Source organism: Coenobita brevimanus, chromosome 48 (assembly GCF_032717465.1).
Source record: "Coenobita brevimanus isolate Jiangsu-jjx chromosome 48, ASM3271746v2, whole genome shotgun sequence".
NCBI lineage: Eukaryota > Metazoa > Arthropoda > Malacostraca > Decapoda > Coenobitidae > Coenobita > Coenobita brevimanus.
The window spans coordinates 13,469,787-13,497,677 of record NC_137001.1 but is presented as its reverse complement, the minus strand read 5'-3'; positions in this window follow the sequence as shown (position 1 = coordinate 13,497,677).

Here is a 27,891-nt window from a genome sequence, read left to right as displayed (position 1 = left end):
TCTGCTACGACTCTACATCCTTCCCATTGCACTTCTTCGTGACTGGCATCATATTCTAGTGTTATTTCATTGTTACAACTCAGTATTCAAGATGGAGAGATGGCAATTTTAGGGCAAGTTGGAGAAAAAAAGAGTAAAATGTGCTGGAGAGGGACACTTTCATGTGGTGGCACTGATATAACCAGTTGTCTCCACTAAATGGTTATACAAACGTCCCTGATTTTTGGACCTTATCCTACATAAGAAGGATGGTGGATTGCAGAAGAGGAATTTAAGCCTGCAGTCCACTGGATTGATGTTAAGATGAACCTTGGGTTGCCACTACTACTACAGCTTCTACTACTACTACTACTACTACTTCAACTACTACTACTACTACTACTACCACTTCTACTACTACTACTACTACCACAGTAGTGGTAGTAGTAGGCGAGGGAGGAGGGGGAGGAACAGCAGCAGCAGCAAACACCCCAAGTTCATCTGAAATGTGAACCCAGTGGACTGCAGGCTGATATTGTCATTTTGCAGTCCACCATTCTAATTTCGGGAGATAGGGAGGGAGTTGAGGGACGTTTGTATCACTAGGCAGTTCCTCTACCCCGATATATCAGTGCCACCACATGAAGGCATCTCTACCCAACACCATCTTCCCTGTCTGTCCAAGTGCTCTATACTCTTTACTCTAAATTGGCCTAAAATTACCATCTGCCCATTTTGAATACTGGTTGTGAAAATAAATTAGCACTAGAATATGCTAGTCAGGAAGAAGTGATATGGAATTTCTAGTCCAACTTTCAATCTTACCCACAGAATCATTGAACCAACCGATCCATACTCTCTTATATTCTTCTTCCAGCTGTTACTCACAACAATACACACTCCTTCCTTTGCCCTCTCATTCTCACCTACTCCCACGCATATACACCATCCATACTCTCATACACTCACCACACCATTTAGTTTCAGTTAATCCATATACATCCACTCTTGCACCCTCAAGCACCTGAACAATCTCTCTCTGTCTCTCTCACCTCATCATTTGCACCTCTTACATTCCATGCAGCTATCTGTACCATGTCCTTTGTTCGGTCCTTCGTCGTCACCTTTTTGTCAGTCCTGGTCCGAGGCTGCTTGTTCGTAATTTTAGTTAGTTGTTTTCCGGGGAGGGGCACTAATCCTCCGCCAACCCACTTGTTATCCCGTAGTGAGCACGTGTTGTCTGGTTATAAGGTTACCACCCAGTGCTGTAAATGCTTTCCTGGTTTATGTGACACCTTTTAGCTTGCCACTCAATGGAGAGCTACACTAAAAACAGAGTACCACTATACTAAGTGGGTAGATTATGGGCATCACCACCTACCACTACTGATTGAATGGTTTATATATATATATATATATAGAGAGAGAGAGAGAGAGAGAGAGAGAGAGAGAGAGAGAGAGAGAGAGGTGGGAGTGCTTACCATCCACTCACTCGATGTAGTGCTGCTCTCGGGTGTCTGCCCTTTCCTCTCCTTTCCTTCCTTCCTCTTCTGTCTCTCTTTACTTCATTTTTTCCTTGTCCTTCTGCCTACAGGTGACTTTATATTCCCTCTTTTGTCTTTCCTTCATTCTTTCCTGTTCCTTCTCCCTGTGGGTGACCCTACACTGAGTGACAAGCCGAATGGTTTCCTATACACCAGGAAACGATTTACTATGCTGGGTGCTAACCATATAACCAAATCATGGCACCAGTTGGTTTAATGGGTAATTGTGGCATTCCAGTCAGATTGAGCCGGTGAAGGTTTATTTCCAAGGGGTGGTTGGGGTTATTGCTCACGTAAGGCCACTCAGGGATGAGTTAGCTGGTCACTCTCATCTTAAATGTCAGGACCAACTTGCCTAGCCCCGGGCTCCTACGCTCCTCATGGGGAATCATAGGATTGGATGATGGATGAATATATATATATACAGTAGTCCGTCATTTATCCGGACGCTCAGTATCTGCACGTGTTCATTATCTGGATGCTGGGCCTTGGCTCTATTAAACCATTATCTGATTTTACTCACTATTATCCAAATATAAAAGTCCCAGAGAACTTCGGCCGGCTGGCTGAATGTTCAGACATTCAGTATCGTGGCTGCTGGGCTCGAGTTGTGAGTGGGAAGTAGTCTGTAATCCACAACCATAGCTGATATGTCCGTCTGCGCCTGTACTGATAGGTCAAAGTTGCACACTCATCCTATAACTCCTAACAAACCTCCAGCACCCAAGTAATATGACTGTAACCTGCAAGCAGTGTCAAAATGTTCGTATGCATTCCCCACCGAATGTTTAATATTGTGAGTCCACGGGAGCTACTGAAAGTCTTTCCCAACAGCCACCTCCATCGAACACAGACCACAAGTCACGAGTACATGTTCAGCAACAGCGGCCGTCCCCCTCTCTATCGAAGGTCGAAATGGTGAGTTGTGTTTCCGAATGGCCACTCGGCGTCTAACAGACCCTAAGCCACGAGTAAATGTACAGCAAAAGTGCCCGTCCACCTGTCGACAGAAGGGGGAGAATCCTTCCCACAGTCTCACTTCTCCCCCCCCCTCCCATCCCTCCTCCATACCTTCCTGGTTCCCCCCTCACTCCCTCAGTCCCTACACTCCTCTGTGGTGATAACAGTGACTCGTGAATGTTTAAAAGTTTTTAGTGATTTCTTCGACTACTATTGGCCATATCGAAATTCTGCAGAGTCCAGGAAAAACCTCATCAAATTCTGCATCTAGACATATGTTTAACTCTTGGAAGGTGTTCCCCAAATTTGAACTAGGATGGTGGGAAGTTATATGAAGGTAACTGTAGTGGAGAGAGCGGAGCAAAGTGATTGTTGGAGATACTGTATGTAGGAAGGCATTATGAGTGAAACTCCGCCACCAGAGTGGAAAAAGGCTGTGATTATACCTCTGTACAAAAATAAAAGTGAGCGAAATGAGAACAAGAGTTATTGCGGCACGAGTTTATTGAGTGTGGTAGGAAAGGTATATGGAAGAATTATTATATATAGAGAAAAGTAGGTGGGAAGTTGTTGAAGGCTGTGAAGAGTATGTATAAGGCAGCTAAAGCTTCATTGTATGTGGATTGTGAACCGAGTGAATTTTTTTGTTTGAAGATTGGATTGAAACAACGATCCATCATGTCTCCATGGTTGTTCAATCTGTATATGGATGGGGTTATAAAAAAGATAAAAGGTAGGGCAGTGGATGTTGGAGTGGCCCTAGTGAGAGAGGGCATTGTTTGGAAACTACCTGTACTGTTGTTTGCAGATGATACTGTGTTGTTAAGTGAAGATGAAGGGGAGCTGCAAAGCTTGGTGGATGAGTTTGGGAGAGTGTGTAAGAAACGGAATCTAAAGGTGAATGTAGGGAAAAATAAAGTTATGGTCTTTGGGAGAAGTGAAGTCAGGGAATGTACAGTGAGGCTGGACGAGTAGGAAATGGAAAGTGTGAGTGCAGCTTAATCTTCTTCATCGCTTCCACTACTTCCGACCTACTGATCTCTTCCTCCCTCCTCTCATCTCTTCTTCTCCCAGCCATTCCCCAACCACTTATACTCACACTGCTCTCACTCATTGATAGGGTTAGGCATATGACAGAGGAGCTAGTTGGAGAAGAACAAGGGGGATTTAGGAAGGGAAAAGGGTGTGTAGATCAGATATTTGTTCTAAGATGTTTAGTGGAGAAGTATCTAGAGAAGGGAAGGAAAGTGTATGTTGCCTTCATGGGCTTGGAGAAAGCTTATGACAGAATAGATAGGCAAGGTATGTGGAAGATATTAAGAATATATGGAGTGGAGGGGAAATTGTTGAGTGCTGTGAAGAGTATGTACGAGGGAGCTAGGGCTATGGTGCGAGTGGATGGTGAGCTGATTGAGTTCTTTGATCTCAATATGGGACTGAAACAGGGGTGTGTGATGTCTCCATGGCTGTTTAATATATATATGGATGGGGTTGTAAAGGAGGTGCAAGGTAGGGCAGTGGATGTTGGGGTGGCCCTAATGAATGAGGGTGAGATTTGGAAGCTTCCGGTGTTGCTGTTTGCTGATGATACAGTATTGTTGAGTGAAGATGAATGGGAGTTGCAAGGTTTGGTGAATGAATTTGGGACAGTGTGTAGAAGGAGGAAGCTGAAAGTTAATGTAAACAAAAGTAAAGTTATGGTGTTTGAGAGGAATGAAGCCACAGAGTGTGCAGTGAGGTTGGATGGTGAGGATATGGAGAATGTGAGTGCATTCAAGTACTTGGGTAGTGTGATGAGTAAGGATGGAACTTTGGGGGATGAAGTACGTGAAAGGGTACAGCAGGGAAGAAAGGTTGTTGGTACACTGAAAGCAGTGATGAGAAATAGGGAGGTGAGTATGGAAGTTAAGAAGTCACTGCATGATGGTATTGTGATCCCTACCCTGACGTATGGAAGCGAGGCGTGGACCTTGCAAGAGGGGAACAAGTCAAGAGTGAGAGCAGTGGAAATGAGTTACTTGAGAGGAGCATGTGGAGTGACGTGGAGGGACAGGTTGACGAATGAAGAAGTGAAGGAACGTTGTGGGGTAGATGTGGATGTGGTTGAAAAGATTAGGAGAAATACACTGAGGTGGTTTGGACATGTGGAGAGAATGGAGAATGAAAGACTGACTAAGAGGGTGTATGTAGGTGAGGTGGAGGGAGGGAGAGGGAGGGGTAGACCGAGGATGAGGTGGAGGGATGGAGCTGAGAGGTATATGAGGGAGGGGGGGGTGAGTTTGGGGGAGGGGAGTCAAATGGTGGGTGACAGAGTGACTTGGAGGCGTTTTGTCTGCAGCCACCCTTTGCGGGATTAGGGCGTCGGGCTATAGATAGATAGATAGATAGGTAGTGTGATGAGTAAGGATGGAAGTTTAAAAGATGAAGTGCTTGAAAGGGTGCAACGGGGAAGGTTGCTGGTTCATTGAAAGCAGTGATAAGAAACAGGGAAGTGAGCATTGAAGTGAAAAAGTTACTACATGACAGTATTGTGATACCAACTCTAACATATGGAAGTGAAGCTTCGACCTTGTTGGAGGGATAGAAGTCAAGACTGAGAGCAGTGGAAATGAGTTATTTGAGAGGAGCATGTGGAGTCACATGGAGAGACAGAATGACAAATGAGGAAGTGAAGGAGCGTTGTGGTGTGGATGTGATAAGAAACGTTAGGAGAAACACACTGAGGTGGTTTGGACATGTGGAGAGTATGGAGAGTGAGAGACTGATGAGAAGAATGTTTATGAGGTGGAAGGGGGAAGAGGGAGGGGGAGGCCAATGATGAGGTGGAGGGATGGAGTGGAGAGGTATATGAGGGAGGGGAGTGTGAGCTGGGAGCAGTGCAATGAAATGGTGGGAGACAGGGCGACATGGGGGCGTTTTGTTTGTGGCCACCCCTTACGGGATTAAGGTGCCTGGCAATAGATAGGTAGATAGATAGATAGATTATAGAGAAAGGAAGAGAGATATCAGAAGTCCTAGTGAGAGATGAACTGATTGACTTTAGGGGTGGCAGAGGATGTATGGATCGAATATTTGCAGTGAGACAGATAGTGGAGAAGGCTTGTGAGGAGGACTATAAGGTGTTTATGGCATTCATGGGTCTGGAATAAAGCATATGACAAAGTAGACAGAGAAGGATTGTGGATGATTTTGCACTTGTATGGTGTAGATGGTATGCTGCTAGGTGCCGTGAAGAGTTTTATGATGATAGTGAAGGATGTGTATGAGTTAGCCCCCTTGCACAAGATGACGCAATGCGAGTCATAATCCTTGTAATCTGGAGAGTAATCGATGATGCAACTTCCCTATATTTGGTTGTAGAAACTTTTCATGTGGATGGATTTGCATCAAATTTGGTTGAGTCAAAGCTTAGGATTGCCAGGTCCAAGGGAAATGTATGGCAACAGCCGGGAGCTTATCGGAAGGGTAAGTGGCCTATATTTATCTCAGTATTGTTCCATCAGTCAGACTGGGAGGGTGTGTAAGCACACAGCAGGGCATTTAAACCCGTCTTTGGCTACTACCGTGCCATTCATACCTTTTGTGTGTATAGTGATATTGTGTTGTATATAGTGCAGTGTGCTTGTGAAGAATGTTTATTAGTGTTTCTTATATATTTTCAGAGAAAGCCAGATCTGAAAATTTCAAACTGACTTTACAGTTGCCTTGCTGTTCTTACATATTTTATGCTATAAACCAGAAAAATGTCTCACAAGGGCCTGTCAGAGGAAGAATATATGAAATACTTATTCAGTGAAAGTGAGAGTGAAGAAAGCAGTGAAAGTGAAGGGGAATGTTAATGTGTTGAGAAGAGAGTGAGGAGCAGGATAGCAAAGGTGAAATATGACCCTACGGGTGATAAGGGCAAACCCACGGTCGCGGCTGTTGTGATAAGCACTGTAGAGAGTGGTAGTAGCACCATCATTACCACAATTCCTTTCATCATTGCCACCACTGGTCCTTTCACCACTGCCATGACTGGTGCTACTACCACTCCTACTGCCATCACTCAGATGATAATCTATCATCTTAAGAGAGACAACCACCATTCCTGCCATCATTCCTATCCCTCCCGACACCACTGCCTTCACTGCCACCAATCTTGCCACCATTGGTGTCAGGCCTGCCACCACTGAAAGAATGCCGACCCTGGAGACTGAGCCGCATTATCGCCACTTCTCATCCACCTCCCCACTGCAAACACTAACCTCTTTCCCCCCCACAGTCACCCTACACTCTCACCACACTTCAACTTGCCCGCATCTCACCACCCATCCAAGATATTTCCATATCATCTTCCCCAGCTAAGTCTGGAAAGTCACTGTCCCCTTCAGACTCCATTTTCCCTGAATATAAGCATCAGCAGCAGCAGCACCACCCCACCACAATCATCTCCTCCACAACCGTCTTCACCACAACCATCTTCACCACAACCATCACCACCAAAACCATCTTCATCACAACCATCACCACAACCACCTCAATCACTAGGATCACCTGAACCTTCATCCACCCAGCTATCATCAACACAGTCATCACCATCTCCCTCCCCATCACAAAGACAAGGGCAGAGTGGGCCTAGGCGAGGTAGTGGTGGGCGGCCGAGAGGTAGTCATCTGTCTCGGGGTCGTGTGCGCCACACACATACACGGCCAAGCATTTCCCCAGGTGGTGACCATCAAGAGGAAGCTTGGAGTTCTGGGTCATTTACACCCAGTGCTGGCCCCTTCACTGAAACCCCAGGTTTGAGAGTGGCAACACCAACCACACCACTCCAATACTTCCAACTTTTTTTTACCAGGGAGTTACTCACCTACCTGCCGGTCGAGACAAACAAATATGCCATGTTTCTGGGGACTGCACTAGATGTTTGATACCTCTGCAATGAAGAGGAAATGGCTTGGTTCCTTGGATTGTACTTTCATATGGGGATTTGTGAACTGCCAGCCTTAAGACACTATTGGCATTCATCAGAGGTTCACGATTACCCCATATTTTGGCAAGCTGTGAGTGGAAAGTGCTTCAGGGCCATCCTGAAGCACTTTCATGCTTTCAATAGTCTCACCATACCCAAGGGCAATCAGGACCAGCTGATAAGGATTCGCACAGTGATGGAGTATCTCCTGCAGAGGTTCAAGGAGGTTTACATCCCAGGTGAACATCTTAGCCTGGATGAGGGATCTCTGGGTTGGAAGGGGCGGCTTTCTTTCCGTGTATATAACCCTATGAAGCCCCAAAAGTATGCCATAAAACTATACATCTTGGTTGAGGCAAGGAGTGGTTACATTTAGAATTTGGAAGTATACACGGAGGAGAAGAAGTCTCTATAGAACACAGAGTGGCGCCTCATTGAACCTTTGAAGGGCAAAAAACACAAGTTGTATAAGGACAATTTTTACAACTCTGTATCACTGTGTGAATACCTCTTTGCAGAGGGAGTGTACGTGTGTGGCACAGTACGACTGGCAAGGGGAGCACCAAGGAAGCTGCAGGACATCAACAGTGCTAAAAGCCTTCCTCATGTTGGAGTGGAAGCTAGATACAAGGGAAATGTAATGGTGTTGTTGAGGAAGGACAAATGTATCGTAAGTATGGTGCCTGCCTTCCACAGTGACACCACCATCCCTAAGCAGGTGCATGGGAAGGTCAAGGGTCCAGACGGGATATTCCACCACATTCTGAAAACAGTGGAGGACTACAATTGGCACATGGGCGGGGTGGATCATTTCGATCAGATGATCCAATACTACCCCGCCCAAAGGAGGACAGTCAAGTGGACAAAGAAAATTACCTTTTATTTCATCCACATGGACCTATTCAATGCCTACACCCTCTACAAGAAGAACATCCAGAGACCCATGACTCTCCTGGAATTCCAGGAGCACATATGTCACAAACTCCTGAGAGTCCGGGAGGAGGAGTGGCCAGCATCGGGTCATGCCCTTCACCATGCCCCAGACCTTCCCTCGTGCCAATGACCACCTGTACCTGCAGCAACCACCACATCAACTGCAACCTCTGCTCCACCTCCTGCAACAATCGCTCCACCTCCTGTTAGCTGGCCCGTCAGGAGTAACTCCGCCAGTTACTTCCATGACCTCTCCACCTCCCGCAGTAGCTGGCCCACCAGGAGTTACTTGGCCAGCTGCTGCCACTGCACCTCCAGCAGGTGTACGGAGGCGAGGAGATGGCGGAGCACCGCCATCCAAGTGCCATCGATATATCGACGATAGGACACTCTTGGGCTCAACTCTGCACCACCTCCTGGAGAGAATCCCCAACAAGAAAAGGCTGCGGTGTGTGTTGTGCTACTTCAACAAGAGGAGGAAGGACACCAGCTATTTATGTCCCTTTTGCGATGTGCCGCTCTGCACAGGAGTGTGCTTTCATCAGTATCATACTGATGAAAGCATACAGCAGTAAATCACATCGCAAACACACACACACACACACACACACACAGAACATGCAGACAGAGAGACAGACACACTCACACACACAGACTCTCACACATCACAAATACTCACACTCACACTCAGGCTGTGATCGTACCTGTCCTCCTCTCTGCAACTCCATCTACTCTCAAGAAACACTACAACACTGCTAGAGGACGTGAGTAACCAGCCTATTTGTCTAGTTTTAATACTTTTGTACCGTAAGGTATAAATTGTGTTTACTATATATTTCTCATAGGGAAAATCTGATGCATTTCATTGCTATTCTCTGTCATTTTACTAGTAAAGTATAGGTCGCATAAAAAATCTGAAAAAAGCTTGATCAAGCTGATGATTTCCTATGCATACTTTTGTAAAGCAAAGTAACATATGTGTGAAAATAAATGGGGAAAAGTTACGAAAGACGAACATATTTAACCTTAGGGCTGAGCGTATGAGCTGTCACAGCGCGCAAACGGCGCGCAACCCATAGTAACTTTTCAAAAATCATTTTCTCCATAACAATAATGGTTATAACACTGTGAATTATATCATAGGCTTCCTTAACCTGTGGGCTATAATACTGGATAGAATTTACATTTATGTTTTATACAATGTCACTAACAACATAGGAAATAAACAAATCAGACGTTTGTTCAAAAGAAGTGGAAAGTAGAGTGACACAAGGAAGAAAAGTAGCTGGTGCAATGAAGGCCTTGATAAGAAAAAGAGGCTTTAGTGTTGCAGCTGCACGAGGCTTACATGAAGGAATGTTAGTGCCAACTTGAACATATGGATGTGAGACTATGGTGTGCCGTGAAAGTGAAAAGCCAAGAGTGAGAGCAGTGGAGATGGAGCTGCTGAGAAATGTATATGGAGTACAGAGACTGGATAAGATACAAAATAGTGTGATTCGTGAAAGATGTGGACTGAGCAAGTCTGTGGACACCAGAACTGAAGAGAGTGTACTGCAATGGTATGGTGAAGTGGAGAGAATAGATAACAATAGAGTGGTGAAAAAGGAATATCTGAGCGAATTTGAAGGAGGGAGGAGGCGAGGTAGGCCAAGGAGAAGGTGGAGCGATATGGTGGATGAGTGTGTGAGGAAGAAAGGTTTGAAAGTAGGTGGGGCTAGGGGAATGGCAAGAGATCGAGCTGGCTGAACGAAAATTGTGGGGAAAATTGCATGATCAGGGATTTGGCACTCCTTTTAATGTGACAGCTTCTGGATTGACTCTATGGGATACGTATATGTGAAGGTACAGAACGTGGTGAATATTTTTGGTGTATCTCATAGAGCCAGGATTCTGGGGGCTTGAATGGTGAGTGAATGGAAGCGTAGCCCATTGGACTGGGCAAATTTAAGTTGTCTGGACATTGCTACTCCACATCCTGCCCTAGGGTGGGAAAGGAGATCCGGAAGATGATGATGATAATCTAACTGAATGGGTTAATGGCATTTCAATCATGTCATTTTCACAATATAACCCTAACTAACATATCTTGGTGGAAATAAGTTTGCTGAGATAAGGAGGTAGTAATATAAGTAAAAATAAGCAGTCCGTTTCAACATGCTTATGGCTGGGAATATTAACAGTTGGTTACATACTGGTCCCATCTCTACACCCAGTCTGTCTGTCTGACTGAGCAGATCCATCAACCACGGGCAACCATCACTCCTGCAGGGCCGTCCTGAGTAGTGAACTGATGTTCCAATGCAGCTGACAGTGCCTCATCAGAGCAAGGCATGGGCATTAATGTGGAAGTTTGTCCTGGGTAGATGATGCAATTGTGTCTCTCCACCCAGTTAACTAGGATATCATGGCAGGCTCCATGTCATGCTGTTATTTAGCTATATGGTTACCACCTAGAGCGATAACTGGATTCTTGAGTTATAGGAAACCATCTGGATTGTCACTCATGGTAAAGCTGCTTGAAATGCAAAGAAGTAACAATAATAATCTGGTCTTTTGTTTCTCAGAAACACCAATTCTTTCATCGGGAATTCACTAGCACTCGACACAGATATACATTATTTTTACAATTACAAGAATTGTGACAGCTCTCATATACAGTACAAGCTTCATCAGTAAAAAAAAAAAAAAAAAAATGAAAGTGGCAATAATTAAACCCTATAATCATCCGTCATAGTACCTCTCTCCAGGTCGTAGCATTTTGAAAAAGAAAGGCTTTCAGCTGTCTCTTAAAGGATTCAACAGAAGAGTGTTGTCTCATGGACAATGGCAATCTACTATATAATCTAGGGGTTCTATACACAAAAGAACGATCAGAGAAGGATGACTGGTGAATGGTTCCAGGCTCATCAAGATGCAAAGAATCATCTTCACTACATAGCATCACACCTGGATGTGTCGAAGGGAGTTTTAACGATTCGGCAAGATACTTCGGTCTACCAAACTTAAGAACCTTGCATGTAATAAGACACAGTTAAATTCAGTTGTAGCCATTACTGGTAACCAATGCAGCTCAGTTAGGAACGGGGTAGTCGATGTTCTCGGGGGAAGACCAAAGATGAGACGTGCTGCCCTGTTCAACACACACGGAACTTTTGTTAGTATATTATTTGGAAGAGTAATCCACAGTGAATGACAATAATCAACACGAAAAGACCACTGCATGGACCATTTTTAAAAGACAACATCTACTCAAGAATTTTCTCATGGAGTACAGATTTCTGATGTGCAAGTTACACCCTCTGACATGATTAATATGTTCTTTGTAATTTAACTTTGAATTGAAATAAACACCAGATTCGAACAGAACTGACTGGATGAAGCTGTGACACATCAGTGTTCAAAGCCAGGACATTATCAGTGTCATCACCCCTTCTGTTTCCTCTGATGATGATGATCTTAGTTTTACCATCATTCAGCTTAAGTTTCCTCCTAGCCATCCAGATCTTAGTATCAGACAATAGAGATTCAAGCTTACTCTTAGTATCATTGATATCTGACATCTTAACGTAGAGCTGGGTGTCGTCAGCACAAAAATGACAGGACACATTGTAAGCATCAAGTGAAGACGATAAACTACTCGTGCAGATAGTAAATAGAATTGGACCCAAAACTGAACCTTCAGGGACTCTGAACAGAAGGAGAGCAGAATCAGAGCTAGCATAATCAACAACCACTCTCTGAGATCTGTCCGACAGATACGACTTGTTACGAGATTTTAGTACGCAGCACAAGAAAACAATCTGACTGTGTAAAAACTGAGGAAAAACAAAGTGAAAAGGGAAATGATCAAATGACTAAGTGATGAGGAACAGTAAAAAAAACTAACTCCAATCTCGCAACGCAGGTCCGAAAGTAAATAAAATTAGTTGACGTTAGCAAGGGCAAAATAAACACAATGAAAAATATACCTAATGTAATATAAGGCTAACAATATTTACGATATTTACAATGAGATAATGAAAAACACAAAAGAATAAGGAAAAAAAAAGTCACTTGATAATACCTTGAATAATCACACTAAAGTCTGGGAACAAACCTGACAAATAAAAGAAATGAAATTAAACAATAAGATAACTAAACTGCACTCAGTGGCCATAAATAATAATAATAATAATAATAATAATAATAATAATGCAGTAATATGATACGAAGTGAAAAAGAATGTTCAGAAGTAAATACAATACACAAAAAACTGCTACTCCTCTCTCTCTTCTCTAGTCAAACACACCCTCTCTCGACACCAACCCACAAAAATCTATCACCATCCAACATCCTCGGCCTTACATATACTCCGGTCGCATGCACGCAACAACACGCAGTTGAGGCTAGACGAGAAACATAAAAGCATTAAGCAATAGTTTCTCCCCTGCACTACAATCGTTATAGATATCACTGGTGAATACAAATCTTTACGTCGCGCCAAAGTCACTGATATTAAAAACAATTTTAGTCACATCCGCGTCGAGAGAGCAAACAGAATTAACTAAGTCTTTATGAATGTGTACGCACTAAACAAGCAAGAACGTGAGTGAGAGCATATGCGTGGATGCTGGCATACACGGCATCGACGCACATACACACACACACACACACCACAGCGACACACACTATACATAATAAACACAAATATATATATATATATATAAACACTCTTACACATGTAACACGCCCACACCTAAGAAAGAATTTTCCCTTAGGAAATTCGTTCTTAAGAACGTGACAAACTATCAGTGATGACATTGTCTGGACCCTTACTACGTTTAACATCCAAATGAAACTGCTGAAGGAACAAACTCAACGCATCAATCTCTGATTCTTCATCTTCAAATTATTCAGAAATCTGAGTAGGTGATGATCAGTATATACAATGAGAGTAGGTCCAAATGCAGGGACATACACAAAAAAGTGCTGCAGGGCGAGGATCAGGGCTAATAGTTCCTTTTTGAGAACAGAATATTTACGTTGAGAAACAGGAAACTTCTTACTAATATAATAAACAGGATGCTGTATGCCATGATCGTCATCCTGCATTAACATAGCTCCTGCACCCACATTACTAGCATCTACAGCAAGTTTAAATGTCATATCAAAGTTTGGTGCAGCCATAACTGGATAATTACATAAGACTTCCTTGGCTGCATCAAAACTCTTCTGACACACATCAGTCCAGGCGTATGTTCTATCTTTCATTAAGAGGGGCCACTGTCGCTGCACAGTTCTTCTAAAAATTACGATAATAACCAATACTTCCGTGGAATCTCCGAAGCTCGCGCCTGTTTTGTGGTGCCTGAAAATTCTTTATTTCCTCCACCTTAGAGTCAAGGGGGCGTACACAACCATGATCAACCACATAACCAAGGTATTGAACTTGTGCACAGACAAACCCGAACTTCCTGAAATTCACTACAAGGCGAGCCTCAGAGAGCCTGGACAGCAAGACACCTAGTTTTCTTAAGTGGCTTTTCCAATCATCAGTAAAAACTACTACACCATCCAAGTATACCACACAATGCTTCATACCACTGACAACCATGTTCATTAATCGTTGGGACGTTGCTGGGGCGTTTTTCATACCATACGGCATCACATTACACTGATATGTTTGTCCATCTGCCACAAAACACGAGACTTCCTTAGCCTGTTCGGTCAAAGGTACATGACAGAAGCCTTTCTGGAGATCTAACTTGGTGATTTAACTAGATGAGCCAATGCGATCGATGCAGTCCTCAAGCCGGGGCAATGGATACGTATCAGTCTTGGTTAGTGCATTCACCCATCTGTAGTCTATGCAAAATCTTGTGGTGCCATCTGGTTTAGGCTACAAAGTCACAGTAAATCTCCAGGGACTAACACAGGGGGATATAAGCCTATGGTCCAACATATAATTAAGCTCCTGATGCAGCATGCCAACACACTGAGGACTGACTCAATAAGAGGGCAACTTCACAGGAACAGCATCACCCACATCCACGTTGTGCTGAATCCAATCGGTCTTCCCAGGGGTACTACTGAATTCTTCCTTGTAAGTTGAGAAGAGGGCAACCAACTGCAATGCTTGGTCCTGAGGTAGATGTGCCAACTTGGAGATGAGAGTGAATTCTGCCTCATTATCCTTCACCCAGCTAAAATCTGGAAGCTCGCAGTCCACCTCAAACAAGCCGCTATCAACTCCCTCCTCAGCAGCAGCAGCAGTGCTGGAGGAAGGTGTACGGGAGGTGAAGAATCTGCACAATGGTACGGCTTCAGCACTTTCACATGGCACAATAGGTGCTTCTTTCTTCTGTTGGGGTTCTCCACCAGGTAGTTAGTGTCTCCAATACGCCACACTACATGGTAAGTACCATTAAACTTAGTGGCCAGCAGCTGACCTTGCAGTGGCAGCAACACCAAAACCTCGTTGCCAACCTGAAACTCCCTCAGCCTGGCCTTTCGATCGTACCACATCTTCATATCTTCTTGTGCCTGCTTAAGATTTTCCCAGGCCAGCTCCAGAGTCTCACTCATACGGGGTTTGAAGTCCTGCACATAACGGAGTAAGCTCTTGCTCTCAGCGAGGTTACTGCTCCAAATCTCCTTAACGAAGCTCAGGGAACCCCGAACTTAATGGGCAAACACGGGCTCGTTAGGAGTGAAACCCAAACTCTCCTGGGGAACTTCCCTTAGAGAACAGGAGAAACAGCACAACACAGTCCCAGTCCTTAGAGTGCTCCAGACAGTACTTGCGGAGCATATTCTTGAGAGTCTGGTGGTAACGCTCCAAGGCACCTTGCGTCTCCGGATGGTAGGCACTGCTCTTGATGTGCGTGATGCCAAGTTGAGCTAATGACTGCTGGAAGATGTTGGAAAGGAAATTAAATCCTCTATCTGACTGAACCTCATGGGGCAAATCAAGTTTTGTGAAGAAATCTAGCAAAACTCTAACCACTGTCTTTGCCTTAACAGACCGTAAAGGTATTGCCTCAGGGTACCTCGTGGAGGGGTCAATGATAGTGAGCAAATATGAGTTACCGCTAGAAGTTGGGGGCAAGGGTCTCACGACATCAATAATTAACCTGGAAAAAGGGGGATCAATGACAGGAATGGGAACAAGAGGGGCCTTAGGGACAGACTGATTTGGCCTACCCACTACTTGACAGGTATGACAATGTTTGAGAAACTTGGCCATATCCGCTGCCATGCAGGGCCAGTAGAATTCCGCATGCAGCCTCTGCATGGTGTTCCTTACACCCATGTGACCTGCAAATGGAGTACAATGGGCCAGTTAAATTAATGCCTGCCTGCACACATTAGGTACTACGATCTGATGGTAGTCCCACATCCCATCATCTACATTCACATGTGGAGGTCTCCACCGTCTCCACAAAATCTCATCTTTCACATAAAAACATCCACCCTTCTCCTTCTCAAAATCATCCACTGCACGCAACTTACCTCTGAATCACCTGGTCTCCAGACTGTAACTCCTTTAACTTCTCAATGTTCACCTCCTCCAACGGAACGGGGGAATATCTTCTAAAGAAACCATAAACATATCTGTCAAAGATATCTCATCGTCCAGTTGTTTCGTGTCCTCGGATGTAGGACTAACTATTGCATCTGGTATGGTGACACTCAGCATACTACAGGCTACCTTCTCCTGTTGGCTCCTCTCTGCAGGTGACATGGACCTAGTCACTGCACGAACTAGGAATACCTCTGCATCATTGGGATCAACCTGCGAGGGAACTTTAGTCACTGGCATCTCTGAGGAAACTTGAGTGGTAATCTCCTCACCTCTCACTAGGTCATTGCCAAGTATTATGTCAACACCACTCTCAGATAAATAATCTGTAGCACCCAATCGTGCCAGTCCATCAAACTATTGACTTTTAACCTCACAAGAAACTAGTGGCACAGTCTTTGCACCTGTTACTCCCTTAATCAGAACAAACTCTCCTCCTGCAACATCAAAAATTTCATTATTTGGCCTTACAAAGAAATTGAACAACCAGTGTCACAAAGAATGAGTACCAGATGCTGCTCGCCATTCACCTTCACTGAACCAGAATACAGGTAGGGGGCATACAAAAAAGCAGGGGCAACACTGCCCATCACCGCCTGTACCACACCTCCTGAAACAGTAGGCTCCGAAACAACTGTGGCCTCCTTCCCACCTGCCGGAACAACATCAACCTTAGAACAGGGTAAAACATCAGACTTTCCCTGACTATCAACAGGGGAACCAACTGAAGGGGTAACCACGGGAGCTTCATGAGAAACAAAGCTCACTGGCTTAACAACACCTGACTTTCACCAACATCTCTCTACAGTGTGACCTGGCTTCACACAATGTGAATAAGTGAATGGGTGGTGTGTAGGTTTGGGGGAAATGTGAGGTGTATCAGGTTTCGGCGTGGAGTAATTAATGTAGCTGGGCTTCTGAGATGGTTGTTTCGGGAGCTGAGAGGGGTAACACTTCTGAGGAACACTCCTATGAACTTCCTTACCCTTATTCAAATTCTTAATCAATAAATAATCACATACATAAACTGCAGCTTCAGCAGTATTCTTAACTTTGTGTTCAGCAAGGTAAGTTCTTAAATCTGTATCAGTCTTATCTACGAAGTTCTCAAGGATAACAAGTTCCTTAACCCTTATCCGCCAGTTGACGTGTATGCACGACAGGATTCAGGGCGCGCAGGGCCGCCGGTTGACTTGCTATACCGCACTCACCTTCCCGCCACCGTTTGAGCGCGGGAGAATTTTCTGTTATACCTACGGGGTAGGTAGGATCCACAGGTACTCTGTGGTTGCGCGGTTCAGTTTGTACTTGGCAGTGGTAGCGAGAGGAGCCATGTCATCTTCCTTGACGTCGTCAGATTCCATTCTACTGAGTGAAAGGCCGATTGCCTCATCGACCCCTGCTAAAGTCATGCCCTTTGTGCCAGGGAAAGGGCTTAGTGATAGTGCCATAGGACGTGCCCTAGACGAAACTGTGTCATCTAGGACACTTAGTGAAAGTACGTCGTCTGAGAGTAAAGAAAGCTACCACGTGGAGAGCAAGCTCTCTCGCCCTCCAACCCCTATTCGCTCCCTGATGCCAGAGAGGGCTCTCTGACTTCTTCAGCAGGAAGGGACAGCCTACAAGAGCGATGATTTTGGTGATGAGGAGGTGCAAGATGACCCAGGAGATCGGGAAAGTGGTCGTGGACCTGGCAGACATCTGTGGAAAAAACGCCGCAGAGCCATTTCCCCCACACTCTCCCTGCCTGCTCGCCGATGTATCTTCCTCCACCGCTCCCCCACACTTCAGCCTATCACTTCAAGGGTAGAATCGCCTCAACCAGGCCCTTCAAGAGAAGTATTTCCTTGACAGGATCCACGTGGTGATACGCAGCGCCGAGCATCGTCAATGGAAAGTTCCGCGTCAGGTGAGTCATCACCCACTTACTCCCCCACCTCTCCCTCTTCCTCTCCCTCTCCTCCCCTCCCCCCCGCCCGTGGTCATGCACAAGTGATGGAAAAACGCAGTGCAACTGCCAGACAGCCTGCTGTACCACGTGTGGGTAGAGTGGATACATTTGTGTGGGAGGATGGTGCCAGCTTTGAGCCATCTGTGCCAGAATTTGATGAGGAGGGTGCAGGTGTGCAGGAGGATGCGTTTTCCTCCAGGCCCTGGACTATTAGCAGTCTATTCAAGGCTATTTTCACGACTGCAGTTATGCAGTTATGCAGTTATGGTTGATGAAACAAATTTCCCCCACTCCATGTGCGTGTGTTGGCTGGATGTACCTGTAAGCAAGGGAACGCACATGCGTGAATGGATACCTGTTGAGGTGGGGGAGATGTTTGTGTGGCTCGCACTGGCCATGCTGATGGCGCGTGTAAAAAAACATGTGCTCCACAACTATTGGTCGGTGGATGAACTTGCTGGCACACCTGTTTTCAGCAATTACATGACCCGTGATAGGTACCTGGCAATCCTGAGGTTCCTACACTTCAATCGAAATTACAGGCCTGCACCTAACGACAGGGTATGAAAAATAAGACCAATCCTGACAATGCTGGAAAAGTCATTCTCCAGGGTTTGCTGTCCATTCCAGAAAGTGGTTATTGACGGGTCGCTGGTGTTATTCATGGACAGGCTTGCATTTATTAAGTATGTGCCATCAAAATGTCACAGATTTGGCCTCAAATTCTTTGTGCTTTTTTACTATAAAACTGGATATGTGCTGAATGTAATAGGTTACTCGGCAACAGATGTTGATATACCTAGCAATGATCCTCATGGATTCTCTGCATCGGTAGTGAAAGTGCTGATGGAAAGGTATTTCAACAGACACCACATTCTGTATACCGACAATTATTACACAGCCCCGGCGTTGATAAAGTATTTGCTTGACCATGGTACTGGGTCCTGTGGAACTGTTAGGGCCAACAGAAAAAATTTCCCAGTGTTTCCGGCAAATACTGAGAAAGGAGCCCTTCTGACAAAGAAATGTGGGAACATGTTAGCCCTTCTCTGGGATGACAAGAGATGGGTTAACATGTTGCCTACAGTTCATAAAGGTGTGCTGGAGGAAACTGGTAAAACAGAGTACAGGACCAGGGAACCCGTGGTAAAGCCAGATGCAATCAACGATTACAATATCAACATGCGGCTGGTTTATAAATCGGACATGCAAATTGGTGAGGTCGATTGCCTACGTAAGTCCTGCAGGTGGTACAAGAAGACGTTCTTACACCTTCTTGATATCACCGTCCTGAACAATTTCATACTGTTCAAGGAGCTTGTCAGGAAACCTCTCTCTTTACGAGAGTTTGAGAGAGAGCTGGTACGCAAACTCCTTGAGCAATATTCAACTGCTCAGGTGACAGGTGCTAGGCGAGGGAAAGCGGCTACAGCGGACAGGCTCAGCTGTGCTGAGTATTTCCGTCGGCACAAGATTGTGGAGATCGGGAGAACAGCAGCAGGTCGTCTGGCATACAGGCGGTGCCACGTCTGCTGCACAACCAAACGCCGTCCCCCAGCACGAAAAGAGACCTCGTACCAATGTGCAGAATGCAAGGTCCTCCTATGCCCCAAATGCTTCTCAAAGTATCGCTCCAACCGTGAGTACTGAGCAGGTGTGGTGGGAAGTGTAAATAGTCTACAGCAATGCACAAGTTTGTGTATTTTCATAAATGAGTGAAAAGTGTGATTGTATGAGTGAAGTATAGTAAGAGCTAAGATGTAAGTCATTTATAATAAGTTCTACAAGTGCATATAAGTGATTTATAGTAAGTGCAATACAGAAATTGATACTGTGTATTGGATATTATTTAGAAAATTATTGGAAATACTCTGTGTTTGCCTACGTGTTACCTGAAAGAAAACCACTTGTGAGCGGGCCACAAAGAACAACACCTGCTTAGCTATTCCTAAATTATTTCACTCAGTACTCAGGGAGATTGTGCCAAATATAAGCATCAGTGTATCTGTGATGTGAAGTACAGATAACGTTAGTTGTGTGAAACATTGATATGATTTTCACCTTGACCCTGATTAGCACAAAGCAGTCTGATTTACAGTACAAATAATTACCTCATCCTCAACGATAATGCGTGAAAGAGCAACACCATTAACTTGTCAAAATGTAATTACGCGTAATGGCGATGTACAGTGCAGTTCTAAGTGTCATAGTAAAGGAGAAATATGATTATTTACGGAAGAAGTGAGAACAGAAAAATTAAGTAAAGGAGAAATATTCCTTATGGAGGAAGTGAGTACAGAAAAACGACGAGATATTTCCCTTCCCACACACCTATGGGGCATAGAGGTAGTATGGAGCGGACAGTAAATCCTTGGGTGAGCCACATGAACCTGGTGATGACTCATTTTCACGGCTGTGAGTAAGGAGGAGTAGAAAAAACGAGTGGAATCTTCCGCATTCTATCCAAGGATGCACAGGCAGTGTTACAATCACCACTCCAGGCAGTGCTGCCAACGCTAGCTGGCTGGGCCAAGGCCACGGCCAGTGGCTTGCACTCAGAGCAGCGCACCAAAACATGAAAAACCACTCGTCTTCAACTCATCCTTACTCATCGACGGGACCACCTAGAAACCTCGGGATACCTTCATTGGAAAGAGGAAATGAGTCTTATGAACTTTTATTTGAATCTCTAGCTATTAGAGTTTGTCATATATAATGGTTTGAAGAAAGGATATTTTTCCCAAAATCTCCGATATTTCCCGTAGGGAGGAGTGTGCTGCGGCCGGGAACCTCCCAGCGGGTAAGGGTTAAACTTATCCCCTCAAGACCGATGTGGCACGATCGTGCTTTTGTGTAATTTGACATGCCAGCCTATCCTGCTCGATCACGAAAGACACAAAAAACTCGTGGAGGGTAACTCCGCCCCTTTGGTGATGTATATGGGATAGGACAAATGAGAACTGGAGTGTCTGGGGTGGTATGGCGTGATTGGCCCCCTAAGGTGTGGGAGAAAGAACCTCCCTCCCACCACAGTCACTTTACCTCCCTCAGCCCCACTGCATAATCTCTACATTGTCCCCTTGCAACCAAACATACCCCAACATAACCCCTACAGCAGTGTGTGTGCATAGCAACCTTTCTCCCCTCTCCCTCCTCCCCTGTCCCTCCATCCTCCTCCCCTCTCCAGCCATACACATTCCACCTCCACTTTTTGCCTGGCTTGTTTTATTACTATGGGCATATGCCACACTGACAGCTTCTTCTACCAATTATAAAGGGGCTTTTTGACATTAGTTATGTATATATAATTATTTAGCGTAAATAATGCATTTTCTATACATTTTCTGCTTTCTTCCATGGGGGATCGGTAACTTTATTTGCATCTTTGATGGGCGATTGTGCGATAACTATTTGGTCAATCTGGCTGAAACATACATTTTCAGGTGAGTAAATTCAGTCTCTTGAAATTTGGAAGAAATATTTTTACCTTGATGAAAGTCAAAAAATCGACCCTGTTTTACAGCTGCAGGGACAGAACTGCTGAACGAATTGTGTACTTTAGGGGCTAACATAAGATTCTAAGACATCCTCACTTCGCATCCATTGATTAAATGCATCAGTCAGCTATCTACTGAAATCTACAAAAGTGTTATGACGGCACTTTCTACAGTTCCTAAATTTCTGCCTGTAAGCTTCAGGTCTCATCTCGTATGCACACAGTATGGCTTTCTTTAGTACCTTATAATTCAATTATTCTTGGTGGCTAAGACTGTCACAGGCCTTCAACGCTTTATCTTTAATTACTGTCTGAACTAGAGATGACCAGCTGTCTCTGGGCCACTTGCTACCTGTGGCAATATTCTCAAATCCGTCAAAGAGCTCCAAGACTAAGCACTCATCGAACTGGGGAACTAAATTAGTCGGTTCAACTGTTCTAAGTTCTGAAAAAGAATGGGGAAAATTAGTTGGGGCATTTTGGCAATTCATGCGCATTTCATAGTCAAGCGTCATCTGATCCAGTTTTATCTTCTCTTCCTGTAGTCTACTATTCTCCTCCTTCTTCTCCCATTGATGCTGTAGTTTAAGGTGTAACGTCCAATTCTCCTCCTCCTTCCTCTCCCTCTGAAGCTGTAGTTGAAGCTATAACATCCTATTCTCCTCCTCCTTCTCCTCCCTCTGAAGCTGTAGTTGAAGCTGTAACATCCTATTCTCCCCCTGTAGTTTAAGCTGGAACATCCTATACTCATGATCTCGCTTAGCCTGCTGTACATCAACATATTCTTTCTGGTGGATGACAGTGACCTCAGCTAAACTATCTTGGGATAAATGAACTGATGTAGAAACTGACTCCAGGTCTGGTATGGATCCAGGGACTTCGTATGGGTCTGTGCCAAACAGTCACTGGCAGATTAAGTTAGTTAACGGGAAGGCATTACCTGATGCACTCTGAATATCAAGAGCTTGAGCAACAAAGGCTAACTCCTGCCTTTGCAACCCTCTAACCTTATCCTTCATTGGTCGTGAGTTAATAAAGTCAACTGCATCTTGTTGAATCACAATGTGTAGGGGTGCCACAGTAACATCATTAGTTCTAACCTCCATAATGACACACTACAATGACATGATAATAATCAAAACATAAGGGTATTATCCTGGCGAGATCGCCAATTTATGTTACAAGATGGGAGTACGCAACACAAGATAACAAGCTGACTGCGTAATAACTGAGGAAAAACAAAGTGAAAAGGGATGTGTATAAAATGGTTAAGTGATGAGAAACAATAAAAAAACTAACTCCAACCTTGCAACGCAATCAGAAAGTAAATAAAATTAGCTGACGTTAGCAAGGGCAAAATAAACACAATGAAAAATATACCTAATATAATTTAAGAGTGGCTGTGCGTGACAGAAATAAATGGAGAGAAATTGTGAATGAATAAGTGATGACGCAGCCCTGAGGGGATATTCTCCCGCATTTGGTCTGATCAGCTAGTCAGGTCAGGTGCGGGTAAGGGGATGGGTCTGTTATGATGTGGCAGTGGTAAACCAGTTCTGCTGTCGGGCCCTGCTGTGGATGTCACTGCTTGCATTGCGCAGTTGACCCTTGTGCGGTGTGATGCGGTGAGGATCTGTCCGTTCTCCCCTTTGGGGCTAAGATGCGAATGAATGTGTTTGAATGGATGAGTAAATGGAGAGTGAGTCGTCCTGTCTCGGCTACCTCCCTTTCCTTGGGGGAAGCAGCCTAGGTATATAGATAGATAGAGATAATTTAAGGCTAATAATGTTTACAATATTTACAATGAGATAATGAAAAACACAAAAGAATGCGGTAAAAAAAGTCACTTGATAATACCCTGAGTAATCACACTAAAGTCTGGGAACAAACCTGCCAAATAAAAGAAATGAAATCATACAAAAAGATAACTAAACTACATTCAATGGCCACAAATAATAATAATAATAATAATAATAACAATACTGTAATACTTGCGATAGGATGCTGATACAAAGTGAAAAAGAATGTTCAGAAGCATATACAATGCACAAAACACTGCTACTTCTCCCTCTGTTCTCCAGTCAAACATACCTTCTCTCGACGCCAACCCACAAAAAACTATCACCATCCAAAATCCTCGGCATTATATACGCTCTGGTCGCATGCAAGCAACAACACGCAGTTGGGGCCAGACGAGAAACATAAAAGCGTAGTAGTTTCTCCCCTGCACTGTGATCATTATAAATATCACTGATGAAAATAAATCTTTATGTTGTGCCAGTCCAAGCTCCACCAAAGTCACTGATATTAAAAACAATTTTAGTCACACCCGTGTCGAGAGGGCAAACAGAATTAACTAAGTCTTTATGAATGTGTATGAACTAAACAAGCAAGAATGTGAGCGAGTGCATGTGCGTGGATGCTGGCATACACGGCATCGACGCACATACACACACGCACACACAGCGATATGCACTATACATTATAAACACAAAAATATATCTACACTCTTACACACATAACAGACTCAAGGAGCAAAGGATCACTATCACGTACGCCATAAAATACAAATCATCCAACAATAGTTTGTGATCTACTGCATCAAAAGCTGCAGATAGATCCAACAGAACTAAGAGAGAGGACATCCCACTAAAGGTGTTTGCCACCAAGTCCCTATGAATTCTTGTTAATGCAATAATTGTTGAATAGTATTTTCTGTATGCTGACTGAACAACAGGAACAACCCTGTTGTGTACCAGTAGTGGTAAGAGTTGATCAAGTATGGCTTGTTCAATAATCTTGGATAAGAAAGACAGGTTAGAGATGGGATGATAATTTGTCATGTTCTTGACATCATGGGCAGGTTTCTTGATTTAGGGCCTAAGCAAGGCACGTTTCTCAGACCGCACAAAATTACCTTCCAAGAAGCATTTATTTCTTATGTTGCAGATACAGTCTGCTGCGTGCTCGTACACATCAGGCGGTTGTGACATGTTACACGGATCGAGTGGGTGAAATGTTTTTTAAGTTCTATGATATAACAGTGGATGAAATGTTGAAAGCAAATGACCCCCAGTGCACCATGATTGGAAGTCAAGTGAGTACACTTCACTAGAAGAACTGTTGTCTAAATAATTATTTATGCAAGATACCTTAGTTTTAAAAAATGAAGCAAAATCAGAAGCCAATCGAGCATCAGATACAGAAGTTGGTTTAACAATTATATTCCTCCGACCAACCAAATTGTTTACAACTGCAGAGTTTTTTTTTTTTTTTAAATCACCATGTGAATCGACTTTGTATTGATAATATCTTTCCTTTTCAGTTTTAGAGTATGAACAACTGCTCTTCTTGCACAAACATAATGCAAACAAGTTAATTCGGTCCGTTGCAAGCGTCACTCACGTCCTGCCTTTCTACGTTGCCTCTGAAAAGAATTAATGAACGGATCATACTATCTACCTATATTGCCAGACGTAAGGGGTGGCCACAAACAAATCGCCTCCATGTCTCCCAGTCCACCACCATTTCACTGCCATGCTTCCAGCTCACACCTTTCTCTGTTATATACCTCTCCACTCCGTCCCTCCATCTCATCCTTAGCCTCCCCCTCCCTCTTCCCCCCTCCATCTCACTCACACATACTCTCCTCGTCAGTCTCTCACTCACTCTACATCCTCTCCACATGGCCAAACCACCTCAGTGTGTTCCTCATAACGCTTCCTATCACATCCACATCCACACCACAACGCTCCTTTATATCCTCATTTGTTAGTCTGTCTCTCCATGTGACTCCACAGGCTTGTGTCAAATAACTCATTTCCACTTCTCTCACTCTTTACTTCTGTCCCTCCACCAAAGCCCAAGCTTCACTTCCATACACCAGAGTTGTAATCACAATACTGTCATGTAACTTTTTCACTTCCATGGTCACTTCGCTGTTTCTTATCACTGCTTTCAAAGAACCGGCAACCTTTCTTCCTTGTTGTACCCTTTCAAGCACTTCACCCTCCAAACTTCCATCCTTACTCATCACACTACCCAAGTACTTAAACGCACTCACATTTGCATTCCCTCCTCATCCAACTTCACTGTACATTCACTGACTTCACTTCTCTCAAAGATCATAATTTCACTATTCCCTGCATTCACCTTTATATTTCGTTTCTTACACACTCTTCCAAACTCATCCACCAAGCCTTGCAGCTCCCCATTGTCTTCACTTGACAACACAGTATCATCTGCAAACAACAGTACAGGGAGTTTCCAAACACTGCCCTGTCTCATCCGATGCCCTACCTTGTACCTCTTTTATAACCCCATCCATATACAGATTAAACAACCATGGAGACATGACACATCCTTGTTTCAATCCAACCTTCAAATAGAAAAATTCACTCAGTTCACTAACCAGATGCACTGCAGCCTTAGCATCCTCATACATACTCTTCACACGGCATTCAGCAGCTTCCCATTTACTCCAAAATATTCTTAATACTTTCAACAATCCATGTTTATCCACCCTGTCAAATGTTTTCCCCAAAACCATGAAGCCTGCATATAACTTCTTTCTCTTCTCTAGAAATTTTTGCACTAAAGACCTAAGGATGAATGTCTGCTCTACACAACCTCTTCCCTTCCTAAAACCTCCCTGTCCTTCTCTAACTAATTCGTCTGTTATTTCCCAAACTCTGTCAGTAAGTATGTTACCATACTGTATACTTTTCCTATTACAATAAGAAGACAAATGCCCCTATGATTACCACTCACTTGTTTTTCCTTTCTTTCTTTGTACCTGGGAATAATTATATAGGTATACCTTGATATATGATACCCTTTCATGCGATGCCCTAGCTTGGCAATGGGGGTAGAAATACCACCATACCCCGCCTTACAATGCCCAAACCTGGGTTTAATGATGGATTTTGATTTCTGTTACTGATTTTAATATTTTAGACTAAAGTTATGTGTTTAGGTTGATTTATAAACTGTTTTTAGGCTTCGATTAATCTGTTTTAGCCATAGGTGGGGTGAACATTTTCATTTTGGGCTACAGTTTACTAAGCTTGATTTTTTCCAGACTTATATTTGATGATTTTCAGATTTTATTTGTTGGTTTTAGTGCATTATTTACAGGTGTTAGGCTTAAGTTAGCTTCTGTTACAGCTGTTAGGCCATTTAGATTGGCTTTAAACTTGTTTTTGGACTTATCTGGGTGGGTTTAGGACTTCGATGGGGGGGAAACCCAAGGCTCAAAAACGCATCCCCCAACATAATATGATTCCCCGCCTAATGATGGGTTTACTTAACAAATTTCATCATTAAACCGGGGTATACCTGTACCTGACTGCCAATCCCCTGGGACTCGACCTTCCTTCCAGGCCAACCAGCACATCTCCCAGAATTATCCATTTCACTTCTCTCCCCCATGCTTAGGTCATTTTAGTTTAGGTTATAAGGGACAAACAATTAGTGACAGATTGACTTTGGAGCCAAATCAGCCTTAAAGTCCAAATGACCAGGGGTCATTTGCCATAGTTTGAGTTTTTTTTTTTTTTTATTGCATCGAAGAAGGAACCAAATGCTAGAAACCTGTAAGATTGTTCCCTCCAAGTAAAAATAAAAACAAGATAACAGAGAGCCAAATTTAAGATCTGTTCACTTCAGGATGCTTGGACACACTGCGTTTGAAAGACTTGAGATCATAGGCAGTAGGAAATACAGACAGAGGAAGACAAATCCACAGCTGACTTGTTGCATACATGAAGGACTGGGAGTAACAGTTCATTCTTGATTTAGAGAGTTGAACAGAAAGGGGATGAGAGTTTGCTGCTAGACAGGTGTTATGTGCCCACCGTAGTGGTGGAGGGCTGCAGACAGACAGCTCAGAGGAGCAGTGACCATTGAAGTAGTGATAGAAAAGAGATAAAGATGCAGCAGTACAGTGAAGGACAGAGGTTGAAGGGAGCTGGTAAGAATAGGGGGATTAATGAGACAGCAAGCCTTTGATTCTACATTGATGCGAAGAGCTGTATGTGGGGAGCCACCCCACACATGAAATCTGTACTCGACACAGAGGCATATGAAACCTCTGTATAAAGTCAACAACTGTGAATGTGTAAAGAAGGCAAGGAGTCGGCTTAGTACACGTAATCTGTTGGGAGCAGATTTTGCAAGAGAGGTAATATGATCTTTCCATGGTCAAGAAAATGCAACCCTAAGTATGTTCAAAGATGATGCAGGACTGACTTGGATATTGTTAGAAATTAGAGGTCACTCCTGTGGAAGATTTTGATGGGTTGTACAGTTGGTACTGTATCTTCATAAGTACGCATGTATGCAACTTTTTAAGCCTATCCCAGTGATAGTTACATTATAGTTTATTCTTTAAAAAAAATTGCAGTTGTAAATTCTATGCATGGGAGCTTTCCTGCAGTTTCACCCAAATGCCAGCCTTGCTTTAGCTGTCAGCCTCATATTCTTAAAAACTAGGAGTAGGAATGAAAGTGT